Genomic DNA, 21,654 nt, shown 5'->3' on the forward strand with positions numbered 1-21,654 from the left:
GTGGTAATAAAAATGTCTTCCCACGAGGTTGTTCTGGAGTTGAGTGACATGCTAGATGAAGGTCTGCAATGTAGGTGATGAAACACCATAGGAGCCTGTTTTAGCCACTCTCCCCAAGGGCCTTTCTGTGGCTGCTTCAGCCTCCTGATGTGTTCATAGTTCATGTTCTTCATTGCCACATTTCAAAATGTGGGACAGACTCAATCTAAAATCTACTGCTTACAAGTAGAAAGCCACTTGTGGCTTTAAAGCAGGGTGCTGGGTTACCCTTGTGAAGTGCTTCCGAAAGTGTGGTCCCCAGAGCAGCAACATCAGTGCCACATGGGGACTTGACCAAAAAGTCCACATTCTCAGGTCCAGATTAGTTCTCTTGAGTCAGGAACTCTGGCAGCAGGGCTGTCCGTCTGTGTCATAGCAAGTATTTGGGCTGATTTTAGTTTTATCCAGAACCCTGCTCCAGTGAAATCAGATCACCTTTGTTAGTGGAAGCATGCCCAAATTTTGGGAAACTAGTTAAAATCATATCCTGGGCCTAAGAAGCTACAGACTTAAAAAAAGTCCAAAGATTATTCCAAGATACCATGATATCCCATACAGCAGGGATCAGTAAACATTTTCAGTAAAGGGCCAGATAATAAATATTTTTAGGCTTGGCAGACAAAGAAGGTACATGCTCTGCTGCTGAAGCAGGAAAAAAAAACACAGACAACACATTAAGGAATGAATGTGGCTGTGTTTGGGGCCATATGTAAAATAGGCTGTGGGGGTGAATTTGGCTGATGGACCATATATTGTCAATCCTACTTTAGAATCTAAATATCACTACAGGTTGCAATCCTGCTTTGCTCATCTTCCTATCACTCATTCTCTATTTGTCCATCCATCTGTCCATCCACCCACCCACCCATTCACCATCCATCCAGCCATCATCCACCCATCCATCCATCCACCCACCCACCCATTCACCATCCTTCCATCCATCCATCCATCCATCCATCCACCCATCCATCCATCCACCTACCCATCCATCCATCCATCCATCCATCCATCCATCCATCCATCCATCCATCCATCCATCATCCATCCATCCCTCCATCCCTTCATCCATCATCCATCCATCATCCATACATCCTTCCACCGATCCATCTGCCCATCTGCCCATCCTCTCACCACTGATCCACCCACCCACCCATTCTTTATTGCAACACTTTTTATTGGGTCCTAACTGTGTGCTAGACAGTGAATGAGGTACGGAAGGTTGACGGCTGATTTTCTGGCAAGCTCCTTGCTCTCATGGAACTTAAGAACTCATCACTTGGGGTATGGAGAATGATAAGCATGGGTAATCGATGGCAATGTACTGTTAAGATGGGGGGAGAGTTTACTAGCCAATATCAAAAAACCTCTCTGTTCCATAGCCCAGTCCAATATGCTTTGTGTTTAATTTCCTGGCTTTTAAGCTGCCCAACTTTTAATGAAGTTGAAGCAACTTTTGGCAGCATTTTGGGCTCCACCCCACCATTTGCTGGGAGATCTTTGCAAATGGTTTACAGAGCTCTTGTCACCCACCACCAGGCTCTAGCCATTTATGAGTCAGACCAGACCAGCTGGCTGATACGGCACAGAGGGTTAGGAGAGGAATCTGTTCTAGCTGTTGGTATGGAAATGCTGAAACACTGAGCAGTGTTTCTTCTGCCAGCACAGGAGTAGGCAACAGATCATGTTTAGGGAGAAAGTCTTACTTTATTAGAAACTTTTATCCAAATGGAAACTCTAGATTTGTGTATTTTGGAAAGCATTTTCTTAAGATCGAGTATTCTCAGTTTACAACTCACTTGGTCCAGATTTGCTTGCCTCCTGGTCCCAGAGGCTGTGCATCTCCTGATCATACTCTTCGAGTCTGTTGTGATGATAGGATAGTAATCTCAGAGCATGACCCATCTGGGCACATTGCAGAAACCAGCCATCGTGTTAAGTGCTACTATGACGGTAGGCACATTTATGGCTCCCCAAAGATGGATGTGCCCTAAACTGTGAAATCTCTTACTTGACATGGCACAAAGGGCTTTGGTGACTAAGGTTAAGGATCTTGCGATGGAGAGATTATCCAGGGTTACCCAGCTAGGCCAACTTATATGAGTCTTTAAACATGGAGAACCTTTCCAGGTTGTGGTCAGAGAAGGATGTGAAAACCAAGAAGTGTCACATGCCTCAATGCTGGCTTTGATGGTGGAGGAAGGAGCCAAGAGTCAAGGAACTCAAGTGGCCTCCAGAAACTGGAAAAGACCAGGGAACAGATTCTCTCCTGAACCTCTAGAAAGGAAGGCATCCTACCAACACTTTAATTTTCACTCACTGAGACCCTGTCCAGACTTCTGACCTTCAGAACTGTAAGACAATAAGCTTGTATTGTTTAAACTGCCAGTTTGTGGTACTTTGTTACAGCAACAAGAAGAAACCAGTACACCCTGGTTGAGCTTATCAAGTCTTCGGAAGACCCCTGTGAGGCCACCACTGACTCTAGTCATGTTTTAGAAAGAGGAATCCAGGGCTGAGTAACGGCACAAGGTCACATGTTTATCCAGTGGAGGACCCAGGACTGGACACCACGTTAGTGTCCAGGGTCAAACTCCTTGTGGGTCCCTGAGCTGCTCAGATTGGTTTGTGAAGCTGTGCTTTTCTCTCTTGCCTCTGAGGATACTATGGGCCCCTCCAAAGGTCCATCTGGAAGCTCTGCTATGTTCTTCAACTCTCAGGCTCTGTGTCGTGTCTCCAAGTTCACAATCAGATCACAGGGTCCCTCTCCTGGGCATCAGTAGGACCAAAGAAATCCACAGCCACACTTGCCACTCAGTAAGGCATGGACCAGTATGTGGGGGGACCATTCCTGCCTGGAGCACCTCTCTTTACCAGGATGTGGCAAGGTATCTGCAGGCAGCTTACTGAAATGCCAGCCCCACGAGGGCAGGGACATTGCCCATCACCGCAATATTCCAATGCCGAGGACAGTGCCTAGCACACAGTAGGTACATAATCAATATCTGTCAAATGGATGAATTAACAAATAGCAGGTTCTCAGTAAATATACAGACTAAGAACTAATAAAGCTGTAGTAATTGTTTGAAGCCTTTTATTTACTTTCAGCAGTACTTGATGGAGGTGTTACTGACATAAGCACGATGAAACATCTTAAGTGCACAGCTTAATGGATTTTTGTACATGCAGCCGTGAGATCACACCTGATCAAGATACAGAACACTTCCCATACCCAGAAAGTTCTCTTTTACTTCCTCTCCATCAATTCCCAGATAACTACTGCTTTGAATTCAATCACCATGGATTACTTGACTGTTCTCGAGTTTTCTGTAGCATTTCTGTCCCATTCTGTTCTAAATGGAGTTGTGTAGTGTGCACTGTTTTGTGGCTGCATTCTTTCCCTTAGCATGTTTTTGAGGTTCGTTCAAAATGTTGAGTGTAGAAAGCTCTTCCTCTGCATTCCACCAGAGACCCAACCCCCCAACCCCATACTAGGAGATGAGCCTGCAGTCCAGAGGATGGGTCTTTTGGATGATGGCTTCTTATTAACATCTGCACCATGCCTGGTAGTTTTGGTTCAGAATGTCCTCCTTGTGGGCTTAAGCAAGACAGTGCCTCCTGGAATGTTGGAGAGACTTGACAAAGGGCCAACAAATAAATGAGAACATGAATGAGTGCATCTCTACCCAATGGCTGCTGAATGTCTGCTGGGTACCAGGCACCGGAGTACCAAGCATGTTACATGCATGATCTCATAGAAGTAAAAACAACTGATGTGAATGGCAAATGTTTATTGTCTCTAGTAACTAAATCAGGAAACTGAGACCAAGAAACTTACATGTCCAGCCCAAGTCAAACGATTGATGGACTGTTTGATGCCAAAGAATTATGTTCTCCTCACCTGTCTGGGCTATTCTTAATGTTAAATGACTTTTCCTTTATTAAGAGAACACAGGTAAATTATAGAAAAGTTGAGAAGTACGGAAAAGCAGAAGGAAGAAAACAAAAAGGCATCCATGTTCCCTCACCCCAGGAAACCAGTATTCGTATTTTTAGACATGTTACCTTCTTGTGTGATTTTGTATATAGAGTTTGTTTAATATAATTATGATCATGTACAAGTACAAAATCCTATCTTTTTCGTGTCACTTTTCAATGTTGGACTCTCATTGGCTGTGATGTATTTTATTCACTGTTCATTCAGCTGTTGTTTATGGGCATTATTTATTGAGTCCCTCCTGCATGGAGGGCACGTGCAGAGCTTCCATTCTGTGCCCTGGGCTGTCCCCTCCTTGAGGCAGCTTGGTTACATCATAGCCAAGAAGCCGCAACATCTCCCCTTAGAGTGTTGACATTGCTGGATCATGTGCCTTTCATAGAGACCTAGGTTAGCTCTGGGCCATTTTTTAAATCATTAAAGATAGAAACCCACAAGAACACCATTAACTGTTTTCGGCAGAGTCCGTGGACTCCTCACATTTGCACAGTGGGAATCCCGTGTAACAAACGGGAGCACAGACTCCTGAAATCCATCATCCAGGTGAGGAGTTCAGACCTCGAGTTTGGAGAGCTCGGGCTGCATATTTAAATACTAATGAGGCTTGCTTGGCAGATAGATGAAGGGATTCCAAAGCCTGAATGCCATGACTTGGTTTTTAGAGTCAGCAGAACTGCTTCTGAGCACTCCTGGGGATGTGCAAGCCCAAGGAATTGCAAGAGGGGTGATGTCAGGTTACCTCAACCATGGGACGGGGATGAGGGCTGGTCAGGGCTGGACAAGTGGAGTCAGCCTTTTTTTTAATGAATTTTTAAAAAAGATTTACTTATTTATGAATACAAGAACTGGGGTACAGGCCAGAGGTGTGGGGAGTGAGAGGCCCCACCAAAGACAGAGTAGGGAACAGAACAGGCAGGTCAACTGAGATACACTGCTGAGGGGAGCAGCAGGTAAGTCAGGAGAGGTCTGCTGCGCCATGTGGGTAGCTCCCTGGCCTGCTGGGGATCGAACTCATGGTGCAGAGGCTGTGGACAGCTTCACAGGTTACATCTTAATCCCTTGTGCCACCAGGGAGGCCCAGAGGAGTCAGCCTTTTGTATCGCTCAGGAGGTTGGGGAAGATGTTTCCAGGAGGGCTGTGAATCACTTGAGGCCAATTCAGTTCATGGCAGCAGATGAAGGCAAATGCAGCCTGTTGCTCTGGCCCAGATGTGTCATTTCTCCGGGGCACTCCAAACCAAACATTTGAATGGAAACAAATACTCAAGGGCAGCCGAGAGCCAGACCTCACCCCAACAGAGACTCCTAGGAGTTTTTCAGTGGCCTTAGGAAAAGGTGGTTGTAAAATGAGAGCTCTGGGTGTGCACTGAATGTCCACCTGTTTCAACACAAATCAGCACCATTCTCTTTCTGTGTCTTTTCCAGACCAATTCTTCTCCACTCACTCACACATTCAGCATATATTTTTTGAACAACCATGAACAAGGCACGCCTGTCTGGATGCTATAATCTGTTGGGGGAAATTCATGCTTTAGATAGTCACTGAGCACCTGTATGAAGCTCTCCGAGTCCTAATTCCAGCCGTCAAGGAGCTTGGGCTCTGCTATGGCCTTTAAGCCTTGTAGCCACATACGGTCATCTTGATAGTTCATTCTTGATAGTTCATTTTGGCAAGAGATTTCCATACCCTGTGAACCAAATGTTTCACAAATTTCATTAGAAATACAGATTCCTGAGCCATAGCTTGGGTTGACCACACAGAAAGAAATCAACAGAAATAGGGTCTTAAGAGACTGTGGGTAAAAACAGTGCAGCAGGGGGATTTGTGTGAGTGTGTGAGTGTGAGTTTGTGCAAATGAGTGTGTTTGTGTAAATGAGTGTGGGTTTATGCAAATGGGTGTGAATGTGTGGTACGTATGAGGAGCAGTCAGTAATAAGGTTGATAGCTCACAATCCTGTTTGGTGCCAAGGAAGGGTTTAGAGGCTGAACATTGCCCAGATCAGCAAGGGGGAGCCACAGCCATGTGGCAAGTCAGCATTTAAGGAGGAAGAAGCAGGTTCAGGGAGGACGGGTGACGTTACTGACAACAGTCATGACAATAAAAGTATGGGGAGGGCTTCCTTGTGCCAGGGGCTTTTACATCAGTGCAACTTTTAAACCTCAGCATCTCCTGTACAGAAGCTACAGTTGTCATTTCTGTTTCCAGAGGAGGAAACCAGGGCACAGAGAGGTTAAACAACTTGCCCAAAGTCACCCAGCTTGAAGACAGCAGAGCTGGAGTGCAGTTCACCACTCTTCTTCCTGGTGTAATGGGGAGGAGAGACTCGGGGTGCAAAAATGTGACAAATGAGCCAACTAATCCCTTGGGGGAGAATTTTCACCTTATTGGCAGGTGCCACTCCTGAGGGTGACCCATGTCACACTCTGGCACCTGTGAGTGTGGTTGCTGGCAGCCTCCAGGAGGAGCTTCCTGTGATGCTAACCTGCCTGGGTCTGCAGAGCAGCTCTCAGGGGGCCTCTCTGCAGCCCTTTCGGTTGCATCTTCTGGCTCATAAGTCACATAGCAGAGAGGAGTTGAGATTGCTCCATCCCTGGCCCCTTTCCTTGACTGGGGATCTTGGCCCCATCTCCAGGAATGACATCATCTCTAGGCATGGCCTGATGACGTCATTCCAGCAGTCTCCTCTCCTCTAGGAAATGGCCACCAGGGTTTGTATCTGCCTCATTTCTGCTGCTCGGGGCGTGGAGGCAGAGCCAGCTGAAGATTGCATCTTTGTTCCTGGTAATGTCTTTCATGGTGAATTGGGGTTTCACAAAGGAAGGGAAAGAAGGTTCCTTGAAGGACCCAAGTCTGAGGAGTGCTTTTAGAAGTGAAAGACCCTGCTCCTCTTTGGCTGGCCCACAGCGGGGGCTGACAGTGGCTGTCACTCAGCAAGAGTGAAGCCCTGGGTTGGCACCTCTACCTTGCAGCCCCCATTTTTGGGTGACTACAGGCAGTTCCTAATGCCTCTCCCCTGTGAGTGCAAATCCAGTCTTATAGCAGGGTGCCCTGGCCCCTCTAGCTGAGAACAGTTCTGGGGTTGGGTTGGGCACACAGGCCAGAGTGACAGACCAGCCATGATCCCACTGTGGAGGAAGTTGGGAGCATTTTGTGATCACGGAGAAGCAGGGGAGTGCTAATAAGGTAATTAGCACCTTTTCTCTGATTAGCAGCCAGGGAATTATTGAAAGAGATTAAATAGAAACTGTGAAAAGTTCCCTGGGCAACTGAGAGATGAGAGAAAGGTAATAGCCTGTTCTCTATGTCTAAAGGAACACAAATGCATTTTACAAGCAGAGAAAGTGTCTTCCCACCCTGCCCTGTGGCTTCCTTTCGGACCATCACACTTGCCTTCTGCCACAGGGCCTTTGCACATGATGCTCCCTCCTCACAGGAACCATTTTTTCCTCTCCTCTTTGCCAAGGTAACTCCTACTCCAGCATCCCTTCCTCAGGGAAATCATTCACCATCTAGATTATTCACTTTCCCCCACTGAGGCTTCTTAAAACACCATAAACTTTTCTTGTAAAATTTGAATGTCAGTAGCAGTTTTCCATTTGTGTGGCTCTTTGTTGATGGCTGTCTTCCCTCGTCAGGACCATAAGTTCTGTGGGTGCAGGTTCTAAGCCTGTTCTGTTCACCCCTGGATCCCAGCCTCCAGCTTAGCACCTCCTGTACAGAGATGAATAAATACTAGGGCGAGTGAATGAATTAAAGAGAGACACAAGTGGCACTTGACATCTGGTCCTTGGTGTAGCTCCAAGAAGTCGGGGAGGCTGGTGCTGTTTGTCATCCCGGGAGGAAAAGAGGGCCTGAGTTTCAGTGAGTTGAAGCCACTCTCCAAACACATAGCTCAGAAATGAGAGAACCTGTCCAGAATCCCTGAGATCCTGCTATTTTATTCCTATTGGCTTTTAAATATGGGTATTAAGTTGCTCATTAGTGGAAGCTTTAAAAATGTAGGAGTTAGAGCAAGAATCAAAAAAAGAAAGAAAAGAAAAAATAACAACAAAAAAATGGAAGACAGACAACAGATCCCGCAGGCCAATGGGTTATATTCAGGCTCCTCACTTGAGTGTCAGTCATGCTCGAAGAAAGCCCATCACTGCCCCAGACTCCTGGCACCAACCTCAGTGTCCCCAACCCCCATATTCCCCAGGAGCAGCCAGGAACAATGGTTCAAGCCTCTAGGAATAGTTTTGTGTCTTTACCATCAGCTGAAGGAAGAAAACCCTCAAGCACCTATGGCAACTTCAAGGGGTGACAAGGAAATGGTGATGGGAAGCAGCCCCTGAGGCCTGGCAGAGACTGTCAGCAAGGTGCCCAAGCCAGGGGGCATTTTGCCCAAAGATCTGGCAGCCTACTAAGCTTCCTGGCCTGCTCAGGTTGAATGGAAAAAGCATCTGAGTTACAGGTCACCCTTGTTGGTTTGTAATCGGGGAGCTAATTCAATCTGACACTCTAGGGCTAGATTCCTAATCTCCATCAAAACAAGCCAGAAAACCAAAACAAAACCCCAAATCCAACTGGCTCGGCCCCTCTGTGTCCTGGACTCTTTGTAATTAATGAATCAAAGCTGAACTTGTGAAACAAAACGTCATACAGAGCTGCTGTCTTTATGGAGTGTATGTTCCAGGGTGGAGAGATGCCCGTGAATAAATGTTGGTTCACAAGCACATCACGTGCAATGAAAATACAGGGGAGAGCATAAAGCAGAACATGTGCCTAATCCAGGAGGTCAGGGAAAGCATCCGAAAACTGATGATCCAACAATGAAAGAAGGATGAACAGGAGTTAGCGTGAGGAGGGAACAGTCCAGGCAGATGGAACAGCATAAGCAAAGGCCTGTGGTCAGCACAAGGGGTCCCGAGGGCCACAGCAGCTGGTGGGGGAGGCCAGGCAGCGTGTGGTTTGAGAGAAGCCCACAGAGGCGACAGGACCCAGGCCTGCTGTTGTCTCTGGTTTGTGGCGTTTGTCCCAAGGGCCCTCTGCCGCTGAGTGGTCAGTGCCAGAGTGGAGGCAACTCAGGCTGTCGAGAGGATGAAACCCTCTCTTTGACTCAAGCAACTGAGTGCAAGGACTTACTAATCAGTCCGCACCCCCAACCCCAATCAGACAGCCTGCGGGATAAAGGCATCCTGATCCCGGACGAGGGGGACCTCGTGACAACTGTGCCTAACCTCGGAGCCAGCCTCATGCCGCTTGCTGTACGCCTGTCGCTCAGCGAGGCCATGTCCACGCAGGACACAGGCCTGGAGCGAGGAGGACTTGGCTGTGGAGTCCCAGGCTCGCCCCACAACCTGGCTGGCTCCCCCGAGGCATGAGTCTGAGTGTGGGGTGGACACACTCGTCAGTCCCTGCGACGCCCCTGCTTTTCCAATGCATGGTCTGAAAGTTTCACTTGCCAGCGATGAAAAGCTTGGAGAGAGCGGGGTCCTCTGCCAGGGGGTCCCCTTGCCGTGGAAGAAGGGGCACCGCCGCCGCCTGGCGAGGAGCGAGGCCCAGAGTGTTCTGTGGCTCCACGTGCGGCCTCCTGTCCTGTTCTCACGACAGGGCATGGAGGGAACCCCGAGGAGGGCAGTGGCGAGACAGCCCTCCCATCTGGGGTCCATGGGCCGTGTCGGTGTCTCTCCCTCTCTGTTCTCTGAGGAGCGACAGTGACTCCTCTGCAGAGAAAAGGGGGGTCCAGAGAGAAGAAAGAAAGAACCCCGTTCTTCACCCTAGAAGGGGCGCTGCTTGCATGTGTTTTGGAATCCTTCAAAAAGGCAGACGCTCACTTCGGCTTCCTTTAGCCTGTCGGGAGCTATTTCGGGGCGTCTGGACGCCTGCGTTTTCTTGCGCTCCTTTCTCCGTCCAGCACAGGAGGAGAGGCCTGGAGGACCCGGGAGGGGGCCGCGGAGGGTGCGAGGAGGAGCCTGGAGGCAGTCTCAGCCTGCATCACGGGCTTGTCTCTGCCCACCGCCCCCCACCCCCCACTTCTGTGTTTGAGGGAAGCCAGTTTGGTTGGAAACTCGGGGTCCCTTCACTTTCTCCTTTACTCCTTGCATTTTGTCCATGTGTCCAATCCCTCTGAGGAGCAACTTCTGTCCCCACCACTCACGCCACAGCCCCCAGTGCCTTCTCCCCGCCCAGGGGTGGGGGGTAGCTGCTGCCTTTGTCCTGGAAGACTCCTGGAGGCTGCTTTCTACCAGACCCCCAGCTGCACCAGCCCCTCAGGCCACGGGAAGCTCCAGGACACCCTGAGGACCATCCCCCACCACCACCTTAAGACTGCAGGGACCTGGAAGCATCCAGTCTCAGCTGCAGGCCTTGCTTGCTTTATTCATCCATTTTTTTTCATCTGGGGATTTTTTATTGTGCATGTATGTACATAGCATAAGGCCTGCCAGTGTAACCACGTCAAAGTGTACCATTCAGGGGCATGAAGTCCATTCACACTGTTATGCAACCATTCTCCACTTCCAGAACTTTCTCATCACCCCAAATGGAAATGCTGTGCCCATTAGGGGTCTCTCCCCATACTCTCTCCTCCCCAGCCCCTGGCGACACTGGCCTGCTCTGGCTCCGCGGATGTGCCTGGCCTGGGCGCGCCCTACGTGACCCCGCACATGTGGCCCTCAAGGCCTGGCTCCGGGCCGAGGCTCTGTGGTCGGGAGGGGCGGGCAGGCCCAGGGCCCAGGAATGAGATCGGGGTCAGGGAGGGAACAGCCAGTCCAGGGTGACCTGACCTGCTCTGACAGCATCCAGGACACAGTTCTGGTCGGACTCAGCCCCCCTCCTGGGTCTGGGGAGAGGAGCTACCTGGTGTCTGAGTCCGTTTGGCCTCTAAGTTCTGGGGAACAAGCAGCGCGAGTTCAGGCCAGAGGAAAACCACAGCCCATGTTTCTCTCCTGCCTTCAGATTCTGAGAGTTTGGGTAAAAGGATTTCTGTACTTTAGACACTCGGTGCCCCCCAGCCCCCTCATCCCTCACACTCACACCACGCCGGTGTGTACCCCTCCCCACCCCATACGCGGGCCCAACTCCGCCTCTCTCGCTCCCTGAATATTCATTCACTCTTTCCTTCACTCTCTCATGCCCACAACCCACTTCATTCATTCATTCATTCATTCATTCATTCCTACTCTGCTTACTTAGACTCTCAGGCAGGAGGTCTGGGTGCCAGCGTCTATGCGGAGCTGGCCTGGGTGCCGCTGCCGGGAGATGCGTTAGCATCAGTCCAGGCCCCGGGAGGCAGGTCTCTACACAGACATTTAAAATACCTGGTGAGGAGGCAGACAGTGGAGGCCTGGGCAGCGTGTTCTAGGACCGTCGTGGGGTGGAGAGGGAAGGGGCGAGAGGAGGCGTCGGCTGCTGCCACATACCTGTGAGCTTGCACATTTGCCCTCACTTTGCAGCTCACAGAGCTCTTGCACGTCAGCTGCCAAGTCGCCGGTGCCCCAGGTCCCATCCAGGCTGCCAGTCTCGCTGGTTCCATTTTGTAGATGACGCGCAGGCCAGGCTCCCGCTGGAGGGCGGCCGGCGGCGGAGCGGCTGTCGGGAGGGCGTGCTCGTGCACAGAGGGCGTGGGCTCGGCTGAGTGATGTGCACTGCGCGTGCCCTCCGGGTTCCTGGGTGGCTCCAGCTCACCCGCAGGAGGGGGGCAACACCCCAGGGCGGTCCCTCTTCTTCCCTCCCATGCAGAACCTTCTGACTCACAACCTCTCCCTGAATTTGTCTGCTGGCTGCGTTGATGGACCTGACAGGCTGTGACACGCAGCTGTCTCCGCCGGGGGCCCTGATGGAAACACACAGAGGTGAGGGTGTCAGACGGCAGACAGCGTCGCGTCACACGTCACACCCTATGCTTCCCTGCAAGGGGGCCACCTAGCTGCGTGGCGGAAGATGCAGGCACAGACCTGGGTCTGAACCTGTGCTCCGCAAGCGCGGCCTTGCCCGGGACATGTGTTGCTCAGAGCTGGTGTGCAGACCCGCAGCGGCAGGGCCGCCAGGGACCTGGTCAGCACTTCTGCATTGCCCCAAGTCCACGCCCGTGGAATCTGAATCTGCAGGGGAACAAGATCCCCAGTGACTCTATGCCCAAAGAGGAGGCACCGCTCTGGAAGCCTCAACTTCCTCACCTGTAAAGTGGGAGCAGACAAAGCCTCCCTGCAAGGCCAGTGTGAGGACTCGGTGCACCTAGAGCTCTCTGCTTGACGGCTGGGTCATGCTGCTTTGCCCAGGACCCAGGGGCCTCCTGGGATGCAGGGCTTTGAGCTTTAACACAGGGAGGAGTCCTCGGCCTGCTCTCAGCACAGTGTCTGACACACAAGAAGAGCAACTGGGTGTGGCGGTAACACACCCCGGACATCTAGGAGACTCCTGGGCAAGACGCACAGAGCTGTTCTCACTGGCATCCATGCGGTGCTGGTGGGCTGTGGCATGTGGGTCTCGTGGCCGTTGTTGTGGTTGGTTCTTTCCGATGTCACAGCCACACTGGTCAACCTCTCACTGCATGCCCAGAGCAAATACCCATGACGTCAAGCACAGCAACCTCCTTAAAGTATGGACTAGGGTCTCCCTGGTGGCGCAGGCTGTTGAGCGCCGCACTGTGAAGCTGTCCGCAGCCTCTGCAGTCTGGGTTTGATCCTGGCCGGCGAGAATCCCACATGGTATGGCAGACCTCTCCTGTCTCACCCGCTGCTCCACCGCAGTGTATTTCATCAGCCTGCCTGTTCTGTTCCCCACTCTGTCTCCAGTGAATCCTCTCACCCTCCTGTGCAGCTGGCCTGTACCCCAGCACTTGTATAAATAAAAAATAAATCTTAAAAAAAAAATAAAGTAGGGACCAGCGCCCCTTCCACTTAAAAACATGGAGGAATTGGGCTGGGTAGTTTGGAGAGTGGAGGGTGAGTGGGACGTGTGCGTATATGGAGGCGTGGAAACGGAACCCCAAAATTAAAATAAAAAATAAAATAAAAACATGGAGGCTTGGGATATGCCCGAGGCCCTGACATCAGTGAAGAGCCAAAGCTTGGCCTCTACCCATTTGGCGCCAGCAGATGTGCCTTTGATCCCATCAATGTCAGATTCCCAAAGGGAGGAGCAGTTTCCTCTGGGGCTCCGCTCCAGAGCTGCCTGGAGGCCTTTCATAGGGAGTGTGTGGAGGGATGGGTGGAAGAGGACAGTTCTTTTCTAGCATTTGCCAGCAGAGCAGCCCCTAGCGTTATAGGGAAGCCCGAGGCACTCCTTTTTCAAGGAATCAATCTGCCTCCTTCACTAGGCAGCAGCCCTGCTGTGTGACGGCCAGCGACGACGGAAACTTAACGAACAGGACCTGTTTGCTCTCTCTCCTCCCTGGGGTGGCTTAATGACAAGCGATTATTCTTGGTGGCAAGTTGCCATGTCTTCTGGCTGGGTCATGGCAGCTGTGGCTGTCAGACTCTTTGGGAGAGAAACCAAACTCAAAGGCAGATTAAAGGAAAAATAACACACCGAAAAGCCAAAGGTAGACAAAGAGCGAATGGAAGGGAGGGAGATATGTGGAGAGAGGAAACCGTCCCCAGAGAGGACCTGTCTAGATCAGGGAAGGTTGGTGAAGGGAAAGTCCCCGCCATGTGTTTTCATTTCTTCTGATCTAAGTTCAGAAGGTGAATGAAGAATGAGTCCCATCGTTCTCCATTGTTCTTCTAACCAACATGGTGTCCGGGATCTTTGCTTGCCAGTGACAGAAAAGCTAATTCAAATTCACTCAAGCAAAATGAGGGAATGAAGGGTGACATGCATGGGGACTGACAACAAGGGTGTGTTGGCTTCAGGTGTGGCTTGAACAAGGTGCGCCTCAAGGACATCAGAATTTGGTGACTCTCTGTCATTTAGCTTTGCCTTTGGAGCTGGTGGTTTCCTTCTTGGGATACTGTCTGATGGCAGGATGGCGGCCAGAAATTCTGAATGAACATCTTTCTAGGTTCTAACAGAACCAGAGACTGTCTTTCCCATTGCTTTCTCTACAATCCTGAGGGCCTCTCTGATTGGACCAGGTTGGGCTATATTCCTATCCCCTAAATTCATTGCTGATGTCATGGGGATTGGGTGAGCCAATCAACTTGACTGAGAGAAGGTGAGGATGACTGCCAGTGAAATTCACTAATTTCAATAAAGGAACAAAGGTTGCTCTGTGTTGGAATAATGAATGTCCGTGTTACTCATGCCTCTTTAGGGAAAGGAATCTGGGAAAAAAATGACTTAATTTCAAGTGCACACAGCAAGGCCAGTAGCCCCATCACCATTGGGACTGGCCAAAAAAGAAAAAAGAAAAAGATGTTTCCCTGTACTTGGGTTTAGCAGCTCCTCAGAGGCCTGGCCCAGTGATCTGTGATCAGGTAGATTTCCCTCTGGTTTTCTAGGTGAGAATGACTGCCCCTTGCCTCAGGCAATCCATAATCACTAACGACCCTTTTTGGAAGCCCACCTGCAGGTTGACAGAGCACCAGGTGAAGCCAGATTGGGCCTTTGCTGCGCCCTTGTATAGAAATAAGGGCCTGAATCACAGCAGGCATCTCTCCTTGGCCAGCCCTGCTAACGATCTAGAAAGCAGCTTGGACCCAAGAGCAGCAATCATCATGCAGTTCTGATGAATGTAGAGGAGTGTCCTAAACCAGACACTAGAATCAAGGAGTACAGCTACATGCATCTGTGTGTTCTCTCCTCCAGCATTGCATTTCTTGCTTCAGGGAGAGCTGGGTTCTGGATGGTGACTGGGACATGGTCTGGAGTGCCTTGAGGAGGCGGGGGAGTGGTGCCAGGCCACTGTCTATGACTGCATGATATAGCAAACAGTATCTGGGCCCCTCTTGTGGCATAGAACAGAATTCCACAGGGGATCTCAGGATTGGCTCACATGAAACCCCAGCATCCCCTGAGCCCCAGGTCCATTCCCAACTTCCCTGCTGGGAGACATGAAGGATGCATTTAGCAGAGAAGTTGTTCACAATAAAACTAACCCAGGAATTGAATCCTGTACCATGATCTTTGTGGTACTTGCAATAAAACTCTGCTTTCTCTCCTAACTCATCTCTCACCACCTTCCCCCTTAAACTCACTCTCCTCAAAGCAGCCATTCTGACCTTCCTTCTTTCCCTGAACTTGCCAAGATCCTTCCTACCTTTGCATACACTGTTGCTTCTCAAGCAGAAGGTTCTCCCTACAACCCTCCATTTCCTCAGCTCTGCCTGGTATTCTTCTCATCAGCTCCAATGTGGAAGACCGGAGCACCCAAAGTGGTGCTCCATCCCTGAACTATTTCATCATCTGATTCCCTCTAAATCTTTCTATTTATTGATTCCCTTCTCCCTTGTCTGCATCTCCCAGTAAAATGTAAATTTCATAAAAGCGGGACCTTCACTTTGGCAGCCTTCTTCCCTGGATTCACTGCCCTGGCACAATGACTGCCAATGAGCGGGAGCTTGGTAACTTGGTTGAATGAATGAAAGGCAATCAATAGATGGATGTTTTTTTTTTCCCAGAGCAATATATCTGGCAAGTCCCCTGAAGTACCTAAACCGCTAATCTCCCTTTCCACCCACTGGCAGCCTTGCAGACCCAGACTGCTACTCAGTATTTCATTTCCAAAGCAACAGTCCATCACAATGCGTGGTGCTAGGGGCTCAGAGGACATGACGCCTTGTCCTCAAGAATTCTCATCTAAGGGGCAGGCAAGACACATGCTTTCAGAAGCTAGGCGACCACACACAAATCAGGGATGGAGGTGGGATGTGGAGACAAAGTTGCTGGAAAATCAAAAGGAGGAATAGTAGGAAGCAGAGGCCCCAACAGGGCACCATGGTGTAGGAGTTGGAACTTGGCAATCCAGGCGACCATATTTAGCGCTGCTTATGCCAACTCAACTTGCCCCTCCTGCATGCCAAGTGCTCTGTGTGCATTATCTCACAAAATACGTACAGCAGCATTTTAAGGTGCTTGCTGTTATCGTCATCCCCATTTCTTGGATGGAGAAACAGAGGCTTGGGGTAAATGTCACTAATTCGCATGCAGTAGGAAGTGGATCCCAGGCAGGCTGTCAGCCCAGCCCACGTTCCTCCTCCACACCCCTAAGCCTTGTGGATTCTCTTTGTAGAAAACACTTCACACTTGCTGGCATCACAGCAGCGTCGAATTAGGAGGTGAGAGACCCCATGTCTGCTCATGCTGTAGCAATGTTTTATCCAAAAAAATTTGGAGTGATTTCTCCAAGATTCTGGAGGCTCAGTTTTCTCACCTTGAAAATAAGGAAGTTGGTATTAGTGGTACCAAGTCTTTGCTGCCCACCAGAATATTCCAGGGAAAGCACATATTCTAGGGCTCCTCAGTGGAGATTCTGGTTCAGTGGGATTGGCGTGGAGCCTGGAAATCTGAAGGTACAAAAAAATCCCCCAGATGAGCTGATACACAGCTATAGGTCAGATTCTGAAAGCTTAGATTGATGTTTCAACACTGTCTGTACATTAGACTCAACCAGGAAATTGAAAAATCCTGGCCCCGGTCCCAGATACACTGAATTGGCATCTTTAGGGGTAGGTTTGGAGAAGGTGGGAGAGTGTCAACTGCAAAGATTCTTGAGCTCCTAAGAAGTGTCTAGTGTGACTGAGAAACCAAATATTTGATTTTTATTTAATATTTTGAAAGCAAATGTAATTGATTACATGTAATTTTGAAGGACGGTCTTGGAACCCAGGCCAGGATACATTTGAGGACTTGGTAGCTCCAGGTGGCTCTGTTCTGTCCACTCCTCCAAATCACAGAGCTATTCTTTGTAATTATCTTACCTTGTCCCTTCCACTCTACCCAAGCTGGGAACCAAAAATATCACCAGAAACTTAAGATGAAACTTCTAATTTGGAGAACAGAGAAAGGTGGCATTAGGTAGATTTGCTGCTGAAAGACTCATAAATGATCCAATGAGTGGAGGTTGCTTGCAGTGGAATTTGTGTTAGTAGGTGATGGAGCTGATGTGCTTTGGAGAATTGGCACCTGAATATGATTTCCTCTCTCATCCCCAGACTCCAGCCTAAACTGATTCCCAGTTAATATGAGATCGTCTACATTGGTTTCCCATTTCTGGGGCATTTTCTTTTCCAGTTGAATGCCTCCAGAAAGATTCAGTTATGTTTATTCAAAACATATATACACTGATTTTATGTTCTGCCTACCTGGAATTCATGTTTCCTGGTAGTTAAGTATCTCTATTCTAGATACAAATTGACTGGCCTTTTATCTTGGCTCTGCCCTGTACTTACTTTGTGAATGTAGGCAAGGTACATTCTTTAAGCCTGAGTTCTTAAATCTGTAATGCCGAGATAATAATAAGAGATACTACATTGTACTATGTATTGGATTTGCCCAGTAAATGTTAACTGTGATGATTATCATGATGATGGTGCTGTTGCTGCTGCTGCTGCTGATTATGGTGGATGATGATATGATGGATGTTGATGATAGTGGGTGATGATGGCGGTGGATGATGATGGTGGTTGATGATGATGGTGGATGTTGATGATGGTGGGTGTTGACGATGGTGGGTGTTGACGATGGAGGGTGAGGATGGTGGTGGATGATGATGGTGGTTGATGATGATGGTGGATGTTGATGATGGTAGATGATGATGGTGGATGATGGTGGATGATGATGATGGATGATAATGATTATGATCATGGGTGGCACATATGATGATGGTGGATGATGGTGGTGGTGGTGGTGGTGGATGATAGCGGATGATGATGGTGGTGGATGACAATGGCAATAAAGGAGGAGAAGGGTGGGGGAGGATGGGATAGAGTTTCCTCAGTGGGACAGATTCAGCTCATATGCATTTGAGAAAGCTATCCATCTGAACTCTAGGGCTTATCAGGTTTGACATTTTTTGCTCTAATCCATTGAAACATAAAAGATGTTTTAAAGGACAGTTGATACACTGTAAGAGTGATAGGAAGTGTATCATGATGATCCTCATAGGAGAAAGCAAATTGCCAAGGAGTCCCTCTTGGTCTTTGTGGGTCACCTGCATCGTTATCCTTTTTATTGGGACCCACCCTGGTGGACAAAAGGAAAATAAGCTATGGAAAATGGCTCGGAGTTGACAACAGCAACCAGTTTTCTCATGCTCCCTGGGGATGAGCTTCTAGCTCATTTATTTCCTCACCAAATGTTTATCAGGTCCCTACTGCATGTCAGACATGGTGTTAAGCTTTCAAGATACTCCCTTGAATAACACATCTTGCTGTTGCAATGAGACAAAGAAAAACAATACATTAGCTTTGGGGTTCATATACTCAGGTCATAGGAATTCAGTCTCATTTGGACTGGCATGGGCACAAGCATCTGTATTTTTTTGTAACTCTCTAAGTGATTCTCTTGTGCAGCCAGGAATGACAGCCAGTGGTATGTGCAAAGGAACACTGGGACACTGGAGGGCATCTTGCAGTGACTGAGCTGTTGCCAGCTGGGGCCACATGGATTTTAGAGAAATCACTTAACCCCTCTTCCTGTGTCTTTATGAGAAACGCCAGCCATGGGGGCTATAACCACCTCCAAGACCTCATCTCTTGGGTAGTTAGAATCAGAGGTAATGGGTGTGGGTGTCCTTTATGGTCTTGTGCATGGGCTAGTGAAATGAAAATTGGGATTAGACTCCATTAAACACCAGACCTTGATACCCATGGAGTCGGGTCTCACCCTGGAGACTCAGCAAACTCTGGAACATTCTAGAACATTAGCTCAGGAGACCTAATCTAATGAGATCGCAGTTATTATGGTGGGACTGAATTACAGAGATGAGAGCAGATACCCAGATTCCCACACCCCCTGCCTCCCTCGCTCTGTGTTTAAAACAGTTTGTTCTATCTTCTGCAGAGCACTGAGCCTGGGGAGAGAACTGCGTTTGCATTTGCTGCAGAACCAAAGTGGGTGTCTGAAATCTGTTCCTCTCCCCCGGCTGCACACTGCTGAGGAAGCCAGTGCCAAAGGTGGTCAGAGGCTGATCTGTCGCATCCGCAGAGGGTAGGCTAAGGGCTGGCAGGAGGTGGTGAGTGCGGGAGACGGCAGCCTCTGCTGTCCATGCAGGAAGACAGAAGAACATTCAGGGACTTGAAAGAAAGGGCCACTGGCATCTCAGCCACTGGGCCCTGGGAGCACGGCCAGATTCCCCCGTCACCTCCTGCCAGTCCATAAAACCACCTTAGAAAAACCCACGGTGAAAAGTGAGCCTTTTCCTTGCCTTGCTGTGCAATTATGTTCTGCAAATAACTTCTCGCTCCCGTCCCTCCGAGGGATATAGAGTGCCTTTGGCCTATAATGGGTTTTGAAGTTTAAGTCTCAGAGGGAAGTGCAGTAGGGTAACTGTGTGAGGTCCTTGAAACACGCGACGATGCTTTCTCTTCAAGACGTGGTGCATTGCGGTGAGGAACGCCAGCCCCGGCTCCGCTCCTTGGGCTCAGAGTAAATGGGAGGCGTGTGGAGGGACAGGGAATGTGGTCAGCAGATCTGGAGGTGTCCCCTTCCGACCTGAAAGAAGGACCCCCCTTAGGTTTTAGAACGACTCTGGGGCCTAGAGGGCTGAAGATGTGGAGAGGCTCCCACACAGTGGGAGTCAGGCACCAGTGGGGGAGCCTCCTATTCCCTTCAGTTCGCTCCTTCCTCGCCACAGTCCAGTGGGCTGGCTCTCATTTCCTAGGTGAAGAAACTCTGGTCCAGAAAGTTCCAGCTGTTACCCACAGGACGTGAGCTCAGTTGAGATGCCCCAGAAGTGTCTTTTGCTCCGTGGAACGTCAGCAAAAGGCCATGGACTGTGCTTGAGGCTGATGAACTTGCTGTCTGGAGCTTGTGCTTCTGTTGCTGGGCTCTTTATGCTGTTGCCTTTATGCTGTTTAGTGAGGCTCTACGGATGCTACTGAGGTTTATTGGAGGACCTCTGTAGTCTCTTCCTTATCAATAAAGATAATGTGAAAATGTATTTTTGCCAGCGGGTGGAAAGTGGTTCCTCAGGGTGGCAGGGTGATGGTGTGAACTATTTATTTTTTGGACATGACATTCAGGAGCTGTATGAAATCCAGGCTCAGGTGCTGACTGACCCCCTTTCACTTAATGCTCAAGGCAAGGTCGTTCCTCCTAGACTGCGGTCACACAGCCACTCACTCGTGTGTCCCTCGTCCTCCATTTACTGGTGGGTCACGTGCCAAGCCTTCTGCCAGGTTGTGGGGACGAGGCATGAGGATAGCAAAATCTCTGCCCTTGAGCAGTTCAGCCTTGTTGAGATGTGATTTAAAATGATTAATCAATCCAAGAATATTGGATTTCTCCAAAAGCTACTGTAGGGAAAAAGATAATGATCCAAAGTCTTTAAATCTGTTACCCACTTTAATTGATTTAATTAGGTAAAATTCATAGTCCTATAATGTTGGAAGGGGCCCAGAAGGCGTTTATCCCTGTTTTTCCCTCTGCCTGCAGGCCACATTGTACTCATATTCCTCCCCTACACACACACACACACACACACACACACACACACACGCACGCACGCACACACACACATCCCATACATTTTAGAATAAAGTATCTTGAGGAACTATAGCTTTTGGCTATTCAGATAAAACTTTATTCAGTGAGCACTCACAGGGAAAGCAAAGTGTAGGCTTGTTGAGGGTATTGATATGCAGAACTGCAAAGTATTGCTCCAAAAGCCATGAATGAAATCACCCACTCTTCACACACACACACACACACGCGCGCGCGCGTACACGTGAGGAATCTTCACCTTCTTGCTGTTTTAGTTGTGTTAAATGCACATGGTAAATACAGAACGCAAAATGAAAGCATGGCTGCCATGTAAGGACCCTTGAGGATTTCTTCCGTTCCCAAAAAAACAAATAGATCTCAGCATTTGTCAAATCCTGCTCTGCTATAAGGCCCTGGCACACCTCCTGTTTACCTGGTAGTTTTGCACCTTGCCGACCTGTCCACAGCATGGTTTAAGCACCTGCTGTCTAAAGCTCTTCATGACTCCAGGAAGGCTGTGGTTGTGTGTTGGAAGGGGACTGGATGTAGCCCCAGAGCACGAGACAGATGCTCAGTAGCTACATGACCATTTGAGCCTCAGTTGCCCGTGACAACACGCATCTCTGTAGGATCGAGAGGTGAGTTGGGAGGTGAGAAGATGGTCCATCAGTTGCTGTATGCAACACCTGCCCTTTCTGAATGGAAATTTGTTCTCATAATCATATGCTGACTTGTGGACTTGGGGAGATGTTGGGTCTCTTAGAGGTTCTTTAACCCAATGCAGGTGATCATGTCACTTTCCAGCTCAGAATAGAATCTCAGCCTGTCAACAGTGCCCCGAGGCTGTACATGATGGGGTTCCTGCTGAACTCTGCAAATCATCTCATTCTCCCCTACTTCATGAGCCGTAATGCATTTATCTCCACTTCCTGGAGATGTATCCTTGGGGCTCCTCTGACTAATGTCTGCCCATACCCCTTCTAATACTGGGATTCTCCTTCAACATTGGCTCTCTCAGCTCCCAGTCCATGGAGGTTTCTTCCTCAAATTCCCA

General features: G+C 49.2%; 1 protein-coding gene across 3 annotated transcripts in view; it reads left to right on the top strand.

The window, feature by feature from the left end:
- The window catches only part of GRIN2A (glutamate ionotropic receptor NMDA type subunit 2A), a 335,998-nt gene that overhangs the window by 165,468 nt on the left and 148,876 nt on the right, over positions 1 to 21,654 (top strand). The window lies entirely within an intron of this gene.

This window comes from Talpa occidentalis, unplaced genomic scaffold (assembly GCF_014898055.3).
Source record: "Talpa occidentalis isolate TD23 unplaced genomic scaffold, MPIMG_talOcc4v2.1 talOcc4.12, whole genome shotgun sequence".
NCBI lineage: Eukaryota > Metazoa > Chordata > Mammalia > Eulipotyphla > Talpidae > Talpa > Talpa occidentalis.